Below are 18,379 nucleotides of genomic sequence, written 5' to 3'. Positions count from 1 at the left end.
GGCCGGCGTGGCGCAAACCACTCCGGTGCAGGCCTAGCCCCTGAAGGTGCGGAGGACTCCGCACCTTTGGGGCGGCCCGACGCCGGAGTGGTTCAAGCCACTCCTCGGCACCGGAGTTGCCCTCCCTGCCGGTTTCCGAAGAATCCTGCCCAATGTCTCTGGAGCAAGTGGGTCACCCCTCTTTAGATGTATGTAACTTTAGATATCAATTATCTGTGAGTTCTCAATAGTAGATACAGCAGAAAATTAATGAAGCCCTTTTTCAGTTTGAAAATAATTTGGAAAAGTTCGGACTATTTTCCTTGAGAAAATAAGACTGAAAAGGAATTTAATAGAGATACTGGGTGCGATCTGCTGGCCGTGTTGCACCCGAAAGACAGCACAGCGCACCAGTAGATGTCGGCAAATCCCTCTTCCGGGATCTACCTGGCTCACCACATCTCGTGAGATCGAACATAATCTCATGTGACGCCGTGATGTGAATCCACCCATTGTGGGTGGATCACCATTTAGCAATTCAGCATATTAGAGTGAGACAGCTATTCTCACTCTAATATGCACTCCTACCCTTGCACTGTCAGGCTGTCACCCTGGCAGTGCGACCTGGGTGCTAGTCTGGCACTGTCAAGGTGCCCAGGTGGCAGTACCATCTGCCAGGGGCACTGCCAGGGTGCCAGGCTGGCATTTTCCCACGACACCGATCGGGCCTGGGGGTGCCCTGTGCAGGGGCTGTGGGGGAGCCTGAGGTTCCCCTTATAGGTGAGTTGGGGCATTGCAGGGGTTGGGTGTTGTGTTGGGGGGGGGGGTGTCGGAAGATCGGAACGTCATTTAAAGATCGCATTCCGATCTCCTCCTGCACTGAGGAGTTTTGGCGAGCGGAATTCATCAGTGCAGGAAACAGAACTAAGTGTGGCCTCGTCGGGGAGTTCTCCGCTAAGGCCCCAAATCTACCCAAATGGGAACAGAGCGTTCGATAGCATGGGTTTTCTCGGCGCTCCAGCATCGGGAAACACCTGGCTAATGCCGCTCGATATGGGACTCTGTTCCCATTTGTGTAGATTGCGCTCACTATATTCAAAATCATGAGGGGCCTGGACAGAGTAGGTAGGAAGAAATTGTTCCCACTCATGAAAGGATTGTGAATGAGGAGGCACATACTTAAATTAATTGGTAAAAGAAGCAAAAGGAAAACCTTTTCACACAGCAAGAGGTTAAGGTCTGGAATGTACAGTCTGAGAATGTGTTCAATTGACGCATTCAAAACTAAATTAGACTGTTATCCCAAAAGGAAGAATGTGCAGGGTTACAGGGAGAAGGCGGGAGAATGGCACTTAGTGAATTGCTCATTTGGAGAGTCGGTCCCAACATAATGGGCAAAATGGCAACCTCCTGAGCTGTAACAATTCTGTGATTCTGTGTCCTTGAAGGCAAACAGCTTTCAATCAAATCTCGTGGTCCATACTTGAATGGACTTGGAGGATGTCTGGTGAAGCAGACATTAGCAACAGTGGACAGGTAAATAATGACAAGGAACAGCAAAACTTAGCATAAGTAGAGCAAAATAATGGATGTCAGTAAGCTTCTGCTACTTTGCTTATATTCATCTCAATCTCTGAGGTATAATGAGTTATCCCCCACTGCTAAAATGATGTTGTAATAGCTCATTTTCTATTGGTAAGATAATTATGTTCTAACTGCTTCTAATTAATTCCCTTTCTATGGCACACCTGATTACATTATAATTGCAAGCTACTTTTTATATCTATTTTGAAATTCTCTTTTTTATGATTGTCATTAAATCTTGCATGTCACTAAATGTTATTCAGGCCAGTAATCGTATGACTTTTTTGTGTGAACTGTCGCTCAGGTGGCAGCGCACGAGTCTGAGTCAGAAGATTCCAAGTTCAAGTCCCATTCCAGGGATTGAGCACAACAATCTAGACTGACTGAAGGAGCACTGCAGTGATGAAAGGGCCATCCCATGAGACATTAAACAGAGGCCCTATCTAGAATAGCTAATGTTGTTCCTTTGTTTAAGAAGGGTAGGAAGGATAATATGGGAAATTGCAGGCTGGTGAGCCTTATGTCAGTTGTCGGGAAATTATTGGAAATCAATTACTAGGGGACATAGGTTTACGTTGCGAGGGCAAAGTTTAGAAGAGAGGTGCGAGGGAAGCTTTTTACACAGAGGGTAGTGGGTGTCTGGAACTCGCTGCCAGGGGAGGTGGTGGAAGCAGGTACCATATAGACGTTTAAGGGCATCTTGACAAATACATGAATAGGATGCGAGTAGAAGAATATAGGCCCCAGAAGTGTAAAAGGTTTTAGGTTAGACAGGCAGCATGATCGGCACAGGCTTGGAGTTCCTATGCTGTATTCTTCTTTGTTCTTTTTTCTCTTTCCGGTGGATGTAAAAGATTCCATGGCACTGTTTTGAAGAAGAGCAGGGGAAGTTCCCCGGTGTTCTGCCCAATATTTATCCTCAATGAATGTCTTAAAAACAGATTACCTGGTCATTATTGCATTACTTTCGGTTAGTTTGGAGTACACAAATTGAATCCTACATTCCAATCATAAGTAACCCATTGGCTGTTAAAGTGCTTCAAGACATCTGTGAAAGTATTATGAATTTTGCTGTAGAAATGCAAGTCTGATTTTAATTTGCATGAGTTCAAAATAGCAGAGTTTCCAGAACTTCTGAAAAATGGGCACCATCAAAAAAAGGCTGCAACAAGGGTGGAACACATATATGAAAATGTTCCTTTTCTGAAAATGGTTGATCATATTTTTGCATTGTAACAGAGAAATTGTTTTCAAAAGAATAGCACGAAGAATGATACAGTAGCCAGACCACCCTGATCAACTATTGGCAATATCATATAACCAGTACCTGCAGGACTGAGGTTGCAGCATTTTGCATAGTTCTCATACCACATACCAGTGAGAGTGACACGGAACATTCCAGAAAAGTAATTGACTAGGAAAGTAATAAGAAAATGAAATTAAAAATGGGGAGGAAAAATGAAAGAACTAGACATTTATGAGGAGCTAAGCACTCAATACATAATAATGTTGGAGTGATGGAATATTGCATCCCACTGCTCGATCACATCTTTCCCTGTGCCACAATCAGCAGATAGAGATCTAGAATTTCCGAATTACCTTAAGTAAATAGCTACAGTTCAGAGAGATTCTGCTACTGATAAACTGCATATTTATCACACTTCATAATGTTAGCTTCTAAAGGAGGTAGATGATTTCTTATTCCGTCCAGATAACGGAACACATTGCAGACGATCAGGTGTGTTTATTGAGTCAATTTTGGTAAATGATAGTTAATTTATATAAAATTATATATGCAAATGAAATAATCTCTTTTTGATTTGCACTTCATAAAACATTTGGTTTAGGTTTAAAGTAGTTTATAGAAAAACCCAAGGGATGATTTTCATTGGTTCCACTGGAAGATACAGAATGGTGATGTCACTAAAGGCTCTCTCTGATCACACTGTGCTGCCAGTCAGGTTGACTCAATGTTGTAGTAGAAGAGGTTAATTCTAATTGTGTGATACCTAATGAAACACAGTGTACATCACCACTGGAGATTATGTTCTGTCTTGTGATCTTATTCTCTCTTGTACAACCTTGTGGGGTTAAGATGAAGTCACCATTAGAGTCATTCCAATAAATTTTGTGTTTTCCTTACCTGAGCAGACTCTGTAAATATTTTGTGTAAGCACAACAAGACCAAGAATATTATCTGGTGGTAGCGAGTGAAAGAACAAGTATGGGAAAGTCTCTGCCATTCTCAGAAAGCTTTGAGCAATTCGTAGGTTTCAACCGAGCGAATGTGTGACTGAAATGGCGCTGAAAAATTAAAGGTGTTGCATCACATTGAGCCTCACGGTCAAGCTAAGTGGGAAGCAGGTCAGTCAGCTGCTACACGCAATGGGTGGCTGTGCAGGCAACGGGTATGATTTAACAGAAAATGTTTCAAGTGTCATTCCGGGTGCGAAGGTGTTCTGACAGTCACGTTGGCAAGATCACGGCCCATATTTAACGGCACTTAGTGCTGAAAATGAGCCCCTACAAGGTTCACGCCATTACTGGCTCCCTCGTTGTCTGATTCGCCAGTCTCGTGCCTTGGCAGCTTCCACTAACAAGGGGGAGCTGCTTTTAAACGCTCCCTCACAACTCACTTCCACACAAGCATGGCACCACACAGATCCTCACTTTGGCAATCCCAACCAGGCCAGGTTCTGAATGAAGTGGATGTGAGACAGACATCCTGTTCCACCGAAGGAGTTGGAGGGCCAGCAGCAGAGCTGCCAATACCACCTGGGAGGCACTGACAGTGGCCATCAGTTCTGGCACAATGACCAGGAGGACCACATACAGTGCAGTATGAAAACCAACGACCTCCACCAAGCCGCAAGGGTACGTTAACACCGGCCCTCTGGCATCAGTTCCACCTGCCACCCCCCTCACCATATTAGTGGATAGCACCTCCCACCTCCCCACCTCCTTCACCCAAATAACCTGCCCCAAGTTCATGTCAGACAAAATGATCCTTCCCTCTCATTGACCACATGTTCCTTCTCTCACAGGATCTCCATCTGATGAGGCCGAGCCATCTTACCCTTGCAGTCCAATGCACTGTTCAATGGCAGCAAGGGTGGCAGCATGGGCTTCATTATATCAGGTCTCCGTCTCGTTCTCCGGCCTCCACGCTGGCGTCATCAGCTAGGACCTCAACGGGTACCCCTTGCCCCCCCAAGGGCCAACCCGTCACCCTGGGGTGGTCCTCAAAGAAGCTGAGGATCACCGAGTGTCCTAGGATGAAGCTGCCGTGCACACTCCCTGGGAAGCGGGCACACACTGTGGGGTTGGCAACACCATCCATCATGGTATCTGTAAGGAATTGGAGAAGGAGAGAGACAGACAATCAGTTAGCACTTCCACCCCGGACCCTCATATCCCCAAGCCTCCCCCACCCTTTCGTGTCCCGTCTTCTCTCAGAGTGCCAGCCACTGATCCAGTTATGCTGGAGAACCTCGTTCTGCAGAATCACTCCTGGCCACAGCAGGAGCCTCTAGACCCCAGGTCTTGCCAGGAACATTAGGGAGACAGTACTCAGGTGCCCTCCCCTGATCCACACAGTAACCCTTTGATCGCAGGGATATCCCCAGTGCTGAAGCCCAGCTCCTGAGTGTCTAATTGTTGGCCACTGCTTCTGTGGTGCTGACGCCTCCAGTGTTCAGGCAAAGTGTCCGGGCCCACAGTTTGATTGGAATGCTGGGCAATAACACTCATCTGAGACATGGCATGTGTACCCATGCACTTGGGAGCTGTGAAGTGCTCACAGAACTAATGATGCCAATTCCTTATTTGCAATAACCATCAGCAGTGAAGCTAGATGCTGCTCACAGTCAGAGGGAGTTAATGTGGCCTGTAGCATAAAATAAGAGCAGGCCTCTGTCCTGGAATTGTTTGGTAGGACAGACAGGCAACAGCTGTAGTTACCCCTGTTATAGGCTTACACAATATTGAAGGGGAGCTTGTAGTCCCCGCAGATGCTAAACCCTCACTCACTAGCCTAGGGATGACCCCCGACTTATGATGCCCAGCCCCCCCGACCAGTCCCCCCCCCCCCTAGGGAGTTCCCCCCCTCCCCCCGCAGCACTGGGACAGCAGCTCATGCCCTTGAGCTGCACGCCGAAAAATGGAAATGACTGCTCATCTCCTCAGTTCCCCGGAGCAGCCATTGCGCCAGCTTCAGGTTTTTAAAAATGAGTGCTAAATGACGCCTGCGTGATCCATTGTTGGGGAGCCAGTTAGTTCCCGGGAGGCCGTTACATTGAACTTCCATCCCACTAATGAGTTGGAGATTGGTGCTAATTGGGGTCAATAATCTTCTCACCGCGTTTGGGCGAGATCCGTAACCCGCCACCAGGAGCGGGCCGGTTAGATGGTGAACTGATTCGCGCCTGGCGCTGATCCTGATTTTGGCCTTTCCCAATATTTAACCAGCGTGCCCAGATCCATGTGGGGTGCAACACGGTGGTTAAATCACACCCAACATTCTAGACAGGTAAGTGATCAGCAAAGAAAAAAAACCAAGACCCCAAAAAGGCTGATGCCATTTTGCACAAAGAATGATCACTTCCAAGCTTGTGCTGTTCAAGAATAAGCAAAAGGAGAAGATTTCGAAAGGTGGAAAGATCCATTCAAAAGAAGATATCAACCATGTTGGGATGTCTCTGCTTAGAGAGATCGAGGAACTAAGTGGAAGGTACTGGAGTGCAGATATCCTAGTACAGTCATTTTAAAACTCAGGGTTGTGACCCGCGGGTGGGTCAGGGGCACGTGTCAGGAGGGTCGCGGGTCCATCGGTTGCGGCTGTCCCAAGCACGGGAGGAAGTGTCCAATGGCCATGACTGCTTTCTGAATGGTGGCCATCCCATGCATGCGTGCGCCCTCAGCAGTGCGCAGGCCCGGAGCACAGCAAGGCAGACCACCCCCTCATGATGTCAGCGCTCTGATCCAGGAGCAGATTCTTTTAAAAAATCAATGAAATCTTCTCTCCAGAAATGGTGGCAGAGGCCAGGTCACGTGCCCTGTAGATTGATGCCACATGCTCTGGGCACAAGAGAGATTCCTCCCCTTTGTAGTTGTCAGCAGTGCTGGTGTGAGCTCCAGGGCCTCTGATGAACAACCCATTAAGAAGCTGAAATCAGGAACAAAGCAGTACAAAGATGTTTTCTTGAGGTTTTTGCCTCAGCAAATCAGGATGCAAAGCTCATGGGTGTTACATGCTGGGAAGTACTGGCAAATTAAAGTTGAACACCCTCAAAACTTCAAAGGCATGGCGGGTTTGAGGACAAACCTCTTGATTTTTTTCAACGGAGGCAGTGGGAACTTAAATCATCAGCTGAAGTCGTTAGCAGAAATGTAACATTGAATGACAAAGCAAGTGAGATCGTGAGGACCAGCAGGCTCCCCTGTCACATTAAAGGCGAGCGAAATGGTGTGTTGTGAAGTTCGGGTGGAGTGGGTCACAAAAGGTGGCCGGCATGGGTCCCGAAGGATGGCCAATTGGTAAAAATGGCAAAAGAGTTTGAAAAGCACTGTCTCAGTAGATATAGGTGCTTTAAGTTAGACACAGGTGCAGAAGTTTTGGTTCTTTCTGACGCTGAACTGTGAGTGGAGAAAAGCTCTCTTTAGCCATCATGTATAAAGCCATATGGACTAGGAGTATAGAACTCAAGAGCATTAGACCACTGCATGCAACTCTTCAATATAGAGAGAGAAAAATCACTGAAACCAGGGGCGAAATTCTCCGGTGTCGGCGCGATGTCCGCCGACTGGCGCCCAAAATGGCGCAAATCAGTCGGGCATCGCGCCGCCCCAAAGGTGCGGAATGCTCCGCATTTTGGGTGGCCGAGCCCCAACCTTAAGGGGCTAGGCCGGCGCCGGACAAATTTCCGCACCCCCCGGGGCCAGATCGCCCCGCGCCCCCCCCAGGACACCGGAGCCCGCCCGCGCCGCCTTGTCCCGCCGGTAAGGTAGGTGGTTTAATTTACACCAGCGGGACAGGCATTTTAGCGGCGGGACTTCGGCCCATCCGGGCTGGAGAATCACGGGGAGGGGCCCGCCAACAGGCGCGCCGCGATTCCCGCCCCCGCCGAATATCCGGTGCCGGAGACTTCGGCAACCGGCGGGGGTGGGATTCACGCCAGCCCCCGGCGATTCTCCGACCCGGCGGGGGGTCGGAGAATCGCGCCCCTGATGTTTGATCATGAATCAGAGCTGTTCATTCTTGGGCAGGAAAGCCTGTACAGACTTGCAATTGATTTGCAGAATAGAGGACCTGTAAAGCCGAGAAGATCAGCTTAAATACTTCACACTTGAATCTTCACAGATGTTAACTGGACCAGGAAAGTTGAAGTCAGTGTATTACATCAATCTACATCCCGAAACAAAACCAGTGTGCCTGTTTACACCAGAAAATCTCCTCACCTACTGTTGCCAAAAGTAAAGAAGGAAATTGACGCCATGTTGAAGGTATTATTTCACTTGTGACAGAACCAATGAGCCGGTGATCAGGATGATCCCAGAGCCAAAACGCAATGATCATTCAGAATTTGCATAAATCTTACACAGCAGAACAAAATGGTTAAATGTAATAATAATAATCGCTTATTGTCATAAGTAGGCTTCAATGAAGTTACTGTGAAAAGCCCCCAGTCGCCACATTCCATCGTGTGTTCGGGGAGGCATGGTACGGGAATTGAACCCGCATTGATGGCCTTGTTCTGCATTACAAGCCAGCTGTTTAGCCCACTGTGCTAAACCAGCACATAAGGCTGAGTAGACAGTGAACCTGCCATAAACCCTCAGGTAGAAAATTAAGTGAAGACACAGACCAGAGGGTCCGATCCAATCAGTGTAATTCAACGCTTAGGATCCCTAAGAGATCACCGCCTATAAAGACCTCAACTTCAGCAGCAAAGATTCTCAAATCTCTCATTCCCAGTGAAATTCATCTTGTGTTGTCTGTGGACAAGTGTTTAGTAAAATTAGGGAAGAGTTTGATCTTCATGAAGTTCAATGTAAATAGTTGTTTCCAGCGATAATCCCTCGATGAAGAGTCTAAGTTGCTCACAACCTTCATTACACGGTTTGGGAGGTTTTGTTTCAACATATCTCCATTTGGCGTCAAATTAGTACCAGAAATCAGTCAAACGCCCTAGAAGGATTGATTGGAATCGTATGTCACATGGGTGATGCCCTGATCCATGGATCCACTCAGACACATGACACTAGAGTCCGTGCTATACTGCAATGCCTACAACGACAAATATGAATTCTCACAGCCGACTGTCATGTTCATTGGGCATGTTGTGCGTGGATCTCGTGTCAGAGTTTACCCACAGAAGACAAGAGCAATCAAGGGGTTTCCAGTTCCTTGCAATGTGACCGAACTCCAGAGCTTCAGGGATATTGTAAACCAATTGGGAGAGTTCTTGTCCAACCTAACTTTCAATGAGCCACAACACCAGATGCTACGACAGGACAACATGCTAATGGAGGAACTGCAGCAGTGGTCGTTTGGGAAAATCAAAGAGATATTTTAGCTCACTGTGGTCCAGAATTACCAACTATCATTACTGCATATTTTGCTTCTGCAGGATTGAGAGCTGTATTCTTCTAGATACAGATGGATGGAAAGCGTAGACCGTTTACTACACACCCCGTTTACTGACAGAGACAGAACAGAGAAATGCTGCGACAAAGAATCGCAACACAATTGAAATTAATAAATAATTCTCAGAAAAACACATCTTTGCCAATCTACAGTCACCAGGTTTGTAAATTTAAACACAAGTAAGTTTATTAATAACAATAACTACAATTAAATGTGCAGCAAATACAACAGGTTAACTATTATTTCATTCCTAACCCTCCCCCACTTAAACTTGCCCACCCTCCACACACACACACACACACACACACACTCACAAGACAGACAAACACACAGGGGAGAAAAGAAAGAGGGGTGTAAAAATAATAATGAAAGTAAAAAGATAAGAGTCTTTGTTTCAGATGGTTTCTCCCAGCACTTTTCTTCAAGTTTGGCTTTCAGTTCGAGGTTTTCTGTTTCCCGTCTGTAATGGTTTTCACTGCAGATTCATTTAGGTCTCTGCAGTTTTATAAAAACAGCAGCTTTACTGGCGAGAGCAAGAGAGAAAAGAGAGCAGGTCCTTTCCTTTGAGCGCACAGGTCTCCAATTGTGCTTCCTCTCGCTCTCTGCAAATCATCCCACTCAGGCAGGATCAATCACCCACTGCCTGTTACCGGGCAGAATATGGCCTTTTAGCCAATTCATTGGCCACCAGCCAACCAATTGTATCGAATCCCATCAATTGATCTGGTTCCGAAATGTCTGAGTGCTGTTGCTCAAAAGCTAGCGCACTGTTCTGTTTTGTAACTTTTGAATTCCTCACTTCCCCAGCTTCACTTAATGTCCAAAATGGGAACAGCAAAAATAAAAAAAGGGGAAATAAAGAAATAAACAGGAAGGGCCCTTACATTAACTAATGGATCAGAGATGCGGTGTCCATTGAGAGATCCAGATGTCAACCAGATTAGTGAACCTGATTAATTTACAAATGCTCAGCAGAGTTTGAGCTATCACGTAGAAACCTAGAAGATAGGAGCAGGAGGAGGCCATTCGGTCCTTTGAGCCTGCTCCGCCATTCATTGGTGCAATGACAACAATCTCTCCCTCAATGCCAGCAAAACTAAAGAGCTGGTCATTGACTTCAGGAAGCAAAGTACTGTACACACCACTGTCAGCATCAACGAGGCCGAGGTGGAGATGGTTAGCAGTTTCAAATTCCTAGGGGTGCACATCACCAAAAATCTGTCCTGGTCCACCCACCTCGACGCTACCACCAAGAAAGCACAACAGCGCCTATACTTCCTCAGGAAACTAAGGAAATTCGGCATGTCCACATTAACTCTCACCAACTTTTACAGATGCACCATAGAAAGCACATCCTATTTGGCTGCATCACAGCCTGGTATGGCAACTGCTCGGCCCAGGACCGCAAGAAACATCAGAGAGTCATGAACACAGCTCAGACCATCACACGAACCTGCCTCCCATCCATCGACTCCAACTACACCTCCCGCTGCCTGGGGAAAGCGGGCAGCATAATCAAAGACCCCTCCCACCCGGCTTACTCACTCTTCCAACTTGTTCTATCGGGCAGGAGATACAGAAGTCTGAGAACACGCACAAACCAGGCTCAAAAACAGCTTCTTTCCCGCTGTTACCAGATCCCTAAACGACCCTCTTATGGACTGACCTCATTAATACTACACCCCTGTATGTTTCACCCGATGCCGGTGTTTATGTAGTTACATTGTGTATCTTATGTTACCCTATTTTGTATTTTCTTTTATTTCCTTTTCTTTTCATGTACTTAATGATCTGTTGAGCTGCTCGCAGAAAAATACTTTTCACTGTACCTCGGTACACGTGACAATAAACAAATCCAATCCAATTCAATTCATTACAATCATGGCTGATTGTCCAACTCAATAGTCTAATCCTGCCTTCTCCCCATAACCCTTGATCCCATTTGCCTCAAGTGTTATATCTAGCTGCCTCTTGAATGTATTTAATGTCTTAGTCTCAACTACTTCATGTGGTAATGAATTCCACAGGCTCACCACTCTTTGGGTGAAGAAATGTCTCCTCATCTCTGTCCTGAATGGTCAGACTGTGACCCCTGGTTCTGGACACACCCACCATCGGGAACATCCACCCTGCATCCACCCTATCTAGTCCTGTTAGAATTTTCTAAGTCTCTATGAGATCCTCCCTCATTCTTCTGAACTCCAGTGAGAACAATCCTAACCTAGTCAATCTCTCCTCATACATCAGTCCCGCCATCTCTGGAATCAGCCTGGTAAACCTCTGCTGCACACCCTTGAGAACAAGACCATAAGACATAGGAGCGAAAGTAAGGCCATTCGGCCCATCGAGTCCACTCCACCATTCAATCATGGCTGATTTCAACTCCATTTACCCGCTCTCTCTCCATAGCCCTTAATTCCTCGAGAAATCAAGAATTTATCAACTTCTGTCTTAAAGACACTCAACGTCCTGGCCTCCACCGCCCTCTGTGGCAATGAATTCCACAGACCCACCACTCTCTGGCTGAAGACATTTCTCCTCATCTCTGTTCTAAAGTGACTCCCTTTTATTCTAAGGCTGTGCCCCCGGGTCCTAGTCTCCCCTGCTAATGGAAACAACTTCCCTACATCCACCCTATCTAAGCCATCCATTATCTTGTAAGTTTCTATTAGATCTCCCCTCAACCTCCTAAACTCCAATGAATATAATCCCAGGATCCTCAGACGTTCATCGTATGTTAGGCCTACCATTCCTGGCATCATTCGTGTGAATCTCCGCTGGACCCGCTCCAGTGCCAGTATGTCCTTCCTGAGGTGTGGGGCCCAAAATTGCTCACAGTATTCTAAATGGGGTCTAACTAATGCTTTATAAAGCTTCAGAAGTATATCCCTGCTTTTATATTCCAAGCCTCTTGAAATGAATGACAACATTGCATTTGCTTTCTTAATTACGGACTCAACCTGCAAGTTTACTTTTAGAGAATCCTGGACTAGGACTCCCAAGTCCCTTTGCACTTCAGCATTATGAATTTTGTCACCGTTTAGAAAATAGTCCATGCCTCTATTCTTTTTTCCAAAGTGCAAGACCTCGCACTTGCCCACGTTGAATTTCATCAGCAAGAACATCCTTCCTCAGAAAAGGAGACCAAAACTGCACACAATATTCCAGGTGTGGCCTCACCAAGGCCCTGTATAATTGCAACAACCTATCCCTGCTCCTGTACTTAAACCTCTCGCAAGGGAAGTCAACATACCATTTTCCTTCTTTGCTGCCTGCTGCACCTGCATGCTTACCTTCAGCGACTGGTGCATAAGGACACCCAGATCCTGCTGCATACTCCCCTCTCCAAATATGCAGCCATTCAGGTAGTAATCTGCCTTCTTGTTTTTGCTTCCAAAGTGAATAACCTTAGATTTATCCAAACTATACTGCATCTGTCATTGATTTGCCCGCTCACTCAACCTGTCCAGATCATGCTGAAGGATCTCTGCATCCTGGTCACAGTTCACCCTCCCACCCAACTTGGTGTCATCTGCAAACTTTGAGATGTTACATTCTTTTCCCTCGTCCAACTCATTAATATATTTGTGAATAGCTGGGGTCCCAGCACCGATCACTGTGGCACCCCACTAGTTACTGTCTGCCAATTTGAAAAGGACCCATTAATTCCTACTTTTTGTTTCCTCTCTTTCTATCCACCTCAATACACTTCCCCCAATCCCATGCGCTTTAATCTTGCACAATAATCTCTTCTGCGGGACTTTGTCAAACACTTTCTGAAAGTCCAAATATACCACATCGATTGGCTCCCCCTTGTAAACTCTACTAGTTACATCTTCAAAGAATTCCAATAGATTTGTCAAGCATGATTTCCCCTTCATAAATCCATGCTGACTCTTTCTGATCCTGCCACTTTTTTCTTAATGCTCTGCGATAAAGTCCTTGATAATGGATTCAACAATTTTCCCCACGACCAACTTTAGGCTCACTGGTCTATAATTCCCTGTTTTATCTCTCCCTCCCTTTTTGAATATTGGAGTGACATTAGCTACCCTCCAATCTGCAGGGACTATAGAATCCTGGAAGATGACCACCAATGCATCTACTATTTCTAGAGCCACTTCCTTCAGTACTCTGGGATGTAGATTATCAGGCTCTGGGGATTTATCAGCCTTCAATCCCATCAATTTCCTCAGCACCATTTCGCTACTAATGTTGACCTCTCTCAATTCTTCCTTCTCACTAAATCTTGCGTTCTCCAACATTTCTGGTATCTCGGGCGAAATTCTCCGTTATCGGCGGAAACTCCGCCGATCGGCGCAAAAAACGGCGCAAATCCCACTTGCGTCACGTCATAAAAATGGGCCGATAGTCTGCGGCCCGAAATGGGCTAGCAGCGACGTAACGGGATCCGCGCTTGCGCAGTGGTTCACGCCGTGCAGTGTCATACGCGCTGCACGGCGTGACGGCTCATAAGGCCGCGCAGCTAACCCCCCACCCGACCGGAACAGCCGACCGCAACACCCGACTTGATGGCTGGCCGTCGCTCAGCCCCGAGGTTCGCGATGTGGAGGCGCTCCTGGATGCGGTGGAGCAGAGGAGGGACGCCCTGTATCCCGGGCACGGCCGCAGAGTTGCCCCACGCCACAGCCGGCGTCTGTGGAGGGAGGTGGCAGAGGCCGTCACCGCTGTGGCCCTAACACCACAGACAGGCACCCAGTGCCACAAGAAGGTGAACGACCTCGTCAGAGCAGGCAGGGTGAGCCTCCCCATATCCCCCATATCCCCTCTCCCCCAAATCCCCCCTCCCCCATATCCCCCCCCTCCCCCATATCCCCCCTCCCCCATATCCCCCATATCCCCCCTCCCCCATATCCCCCCCTCCCCCATATCCCCCCTCCCCCATATCCCCCATACTCCCCCCTCCCCCATATCCCCCCACCCCCATATCCCCCATATCCCCCCTCCCCCATATCCCCCCTCCCCCATATCCCCCCTCCCCCATATCCCCCCTCCCCCATATCCCCCATATCCCCCCCTCCCCCATATCCCCCATATTCCCCCCTCCCCCATATCCCCCCTCCCCATATCCCCATATCCCCCCTCCCCCATATCCCCCATATTCCCCCCTCCCCCATATCCCCCTCCACCATATCCCCCATATTCCCCCCTCCCCCATATCCCCCATATCCCCCCTCCCCCATATCCCCCCCTCCTCCATATCCCCCCTCCCCCATATCCCCCATATCCCCAAGTGAATCCAGCCCTAACCTTAACCTCTGCAATGCACGCGCAACCGATGGCGTGCATTCATATACCTGCCTAACACTGTTGCCTTTTACCCCTGCCATCACCCCCCCCCGCCACAGGAGAAGCGCGCACACAACACCAGGGAGCATGTGAGGACTGGAGGAGGGCCCGCTGATGAGAGGCCACTGACCGTACACGAGGAAAGGGCCCTGGAACTGGCTGGCGGACCTGAGGACCGGGAGGTTGCTGATGCAGAGGTCGGGGCCCCACGAGCAAGTGAGCCACCAACAGCCCGTCCCCATATCCCCCCTCCCCTATATCCCCCTCTCCCGTATCACCTGATCACTGCCTGATGTCTAACCATGCATGCTTCATTGTGTATCGCAGGACCAAACGTCCAGGCACCCATCCCCGCAGATGCAGACCGCCCGCAGGATGCCCCTCGGAGACCACGGGAGACGGAGAGACCCGCACCCTCCAGCATGCGACGCCCGCAGGATGCCCCTCGGAGACCACGGGAGACGGAGAGACCCGCACCCTCCAGCATGCGACGCCCGCAGGATGCCCCTCGGAGACCACGGGAGACGGAGAGACCCGAACCCTCCAGCATGCGACGCCCGCAGGATGCCCCTCGGAGACCACGGGAGACGGAGAGACCCGGACCCTCCAGCATGCGACGCCCGCAGGATGCCCCTCGGAGACCACGGGAGACGGAGAGACCCGAACCCTCCAGCATGCGACGCCCGCAGGATGCCCCTCGGAGACCACGGGAGACGGAGAGACCCGGACCCTCCAGCATGCGACGCCCGCAGGATGCCCCTCGGAGACCACGGGAGACGGAGAGACCCGGACCCTCCAGCATGCGACGCCCGCAGGATGCCTCTCGCACACCACGGGAGATGGAGAGACCTGGAGCAACAGGGAGACGACACCCCCGTCACGTGCGGGAGCGACCACCCAGCGATGAGGGGGGCAGCCACAGGCCCCCGTCACATCCGAGCCAGGACACCACTACCCAGGACACCACTATCCAGGACACCCCTACCCGGGACACCACTACCCAGGACACCCCTACCCGGGACACCACTACCCGGGACAGCACTACCCGGGACAGCACTACCCGGGACAGCACTACCCGGGACAGCACTACCCAGGACACCCCTACCCGGGAAGACGAAATACCGGACAGTGACTCAGAGTGGATGGGTGGAGACGAACCCCCACCCCAAAGTGCCATGGACTCAGAGTGGGACGAAGAGCACGACACAACGCCACTGCTGTCACCAACACCCTCCACCATCGCAGAAACACTCACCACGGTTGGGCACTTTAGTGATGAGGCGTCTGGTACACTCACTGGTGCGCACAACACAGCCGTCCCGGTACAGCAGGTGGAGGTAGGAGCAGCAGAGGGACCGGGCGGTCGGAGGGCAGCCCAGGCCAAGCGAACATCTGCCGCCCAGATGGATCCCGGGTTCCTGCAGTTACCACACCCACACATAGATCCGATGCAACCACCGACACGGAGACGAGCGAATAGGGTGACGGGTGGCTTGCGGCGGCTGCGGTCGCAGGTGGAGGAGTCCACCCGCGTCCAGGAGCTGGGAGTGGTCCCGGTCATGCGTGCCACCCAGGCTGACACCGCACGGGTGGCGTCCGCGGTGGAGGCAATGGGTGCGACGGTGTCAGACATGGGGAACGGTTTGCGAGGCCTGGGGCCTTCCGTGCAGGCGGCGTCTGTGGCCCAGGAAATGGCTGCCCTCTCACAGGAGGCCATGAGCCAGTGCCAGCGCCAGATGGCAGAGGCGCTCAACGCCATAGCCCAGTCTCAGCAGGCCATGGCCCAGTCTCAGCAGGCCATGGCCCAGTCTCAGCAGGCCATAGCCCAGTCTCTGCAGGCCATGGCCCAGTCTCTGCAGGCCATGGCCCAGTCTCAGCAGGCCATCGCTGAGGGCATCGGCGCCAGTGGCCATGTGCGAGCTGGCGTCGCACTGTCGCAGACAGGGTTCGACAACCCCCTGGGCTCCATGGCTGCAAACCTGCAGACCCCTGTCGATACCAGCACGGGCCTCCAGGACTGGCAGCGCCAGATGTCGGGGGCGCGTCGGATGGCCAGTCCGTTCGCATCCCCCACCCATGTAGAGGCCTGGGGGCCATCGGGCACCCCGAGGGAGGAGGAGGTGGTGTGGTCCGTCCCGGCTCCCTCTGTAGGGGAGGTCCCGGTACACCGCGACACCTCGGACTCCCCCCCTTCCGTCCCAGGTGCATCGGGTGGGCAACGGCAGGACAGGCTGGCAGCTCGCCATCCCAGTCGCCCGGGCCGCAGCCTGGCCCATCTAGGCCAGGACGCCCCAGGAAACGGCCGCCAAAGGGATCCAGTGTCAGAGGGCAGGAATCACAGGAGTCCACCTCCAGTTCTGCTGTACCGTCTGGGGAACCACGTAGACGTAGTCAAAGGGCCCGTAAGGCCAAACAATTAGACACTGAGTAAGTTGGCACGGGTGCAGGGCACAGATGAGTTTTAGGCGCTAGGGCACGTGCATGAACTCCTTTGGTTATTAAAGTCAATGTTACACCTACCGAAGCTGCCTTTGTGCTCTGTCCAAAGTGTGCGGGGGTGTCATGTACGTTGAGCGCAAGTGTGTGTGTGAGGGGTGGTCTTACCTCAGCCCCAGGTGAGTCTGCCCCCTTCCCCCTGGGTCGCCATCAACATCCCCCGGGCAGAGGACGGGACCGTGCGCTGAGTGTCACAGCCGCATGCAGGGATGGTCCGGGTGGATGGTGGTACTGTGGCCATGGGTCAGACATAGTCCAACGATGTAGAGCCAGGAGCTCATCGGAGGCGGGTTGTCATCATTCTCCATGGCCTGCGATAGACACGCGTCCACCCGCAACTGGGTGAGCTCGGCCCGTTGTGCCGCCGGTGGATCGGCAATTGGGGGTGGGGGGGTGGTGTGCATGCGGGTGGGGTGTGTGGGGTTGGGGAGGGGGGTGAGGGTTCTGGGTGGGTGGATGGGTGGGGGGTGTGGGTGGTCGGCTGTTGTCATGGTGTGCGGTCTGTGGCCATACTACCCGATTCCCACGCCCATCTAGTCAGTGAAGCGGGCGTCTATCAGTCTGTCCCGTGCCCGTTGGGCCAGCCGGTAATGGTGGACAGCCACCCGCCTGTGTCCAACCCGTCTGCCCTGACCATTGCCCCCATCCCCCTCATCTGGGGAGGACTGGGCCTCTTCCTGCTGCTCCTCCACTCCGCCGTCCTCTGCCTGCGGCACATCGCCCCTCTGCTGGGCTATGTTGTGCAGGACGCAGCACACCACAATGATGCGGCCGACCCTATCTGACCGATACTGGAGGGCGCCCCCAGAGAGGTCCAGGCACCTGAAACGCATCTTCAGCACGCCAAAGCACCTTTCGATCACTCCCCTTGTCGCTACATGGGCATCATTGTAGCGGTTCTCCGCCTCATTGCGTGGCCTCCGTATAGGCGTCATCAGCCACGATCGCAATGGGTAGCCCCTGTCGCCCAGCAACCAGCCCCTCAGCCGGGGATGGCGTCCCTCGTACATGCCGGGGATGGATGACCGCGACAACACGAATGAGTCGTGTACACTGCCTGGGTGACGGGCGCAGACGTGCAGGATCATCATGCGGTGGTCGCAGACCACCTGTACGTTCATCGAATAGGTCCCCTTCCTATTAGTGAACACGGCCCTGTTATCTGCAGGTGGCCGCACGGCGACGTGCATCCCATCAATCGCGCCCTGGACCATGGGGAACCCGGCAATGGCAGAGAAGCCCACGGCCCGGGCATCTTGGCTGGCCCGGTCCACGGGGAAGCGGATGTAGCGGTGCGCCATGGCATAAAGGGCATCTGTCACTGCCCGGATGCACCGATGCACCGATGTCTGCGATATGCCGGAC

The sequence above is a fragment of the Scyliorhinus torazame genome, chromosome 28, assembly GCF_047496885.1.
Source record: "Scyliorhinus torazame isolate Kashiwa2021f chromosome 28, sScyTor2.1, whole genome shotgun sequence".
Taxonomy (NCBI): Eukaryota; Metazoa; Chordata; class Chondrichthyes; order Carcharhiniformes; family Scyliorhinidae; genus Scyliorhinus; species Scyliorhinus torazame.
The sequence above is the reverse complement of the archived record's forward strand: the minus strand, read 5'-3'. Positions refer to the sequence as shown.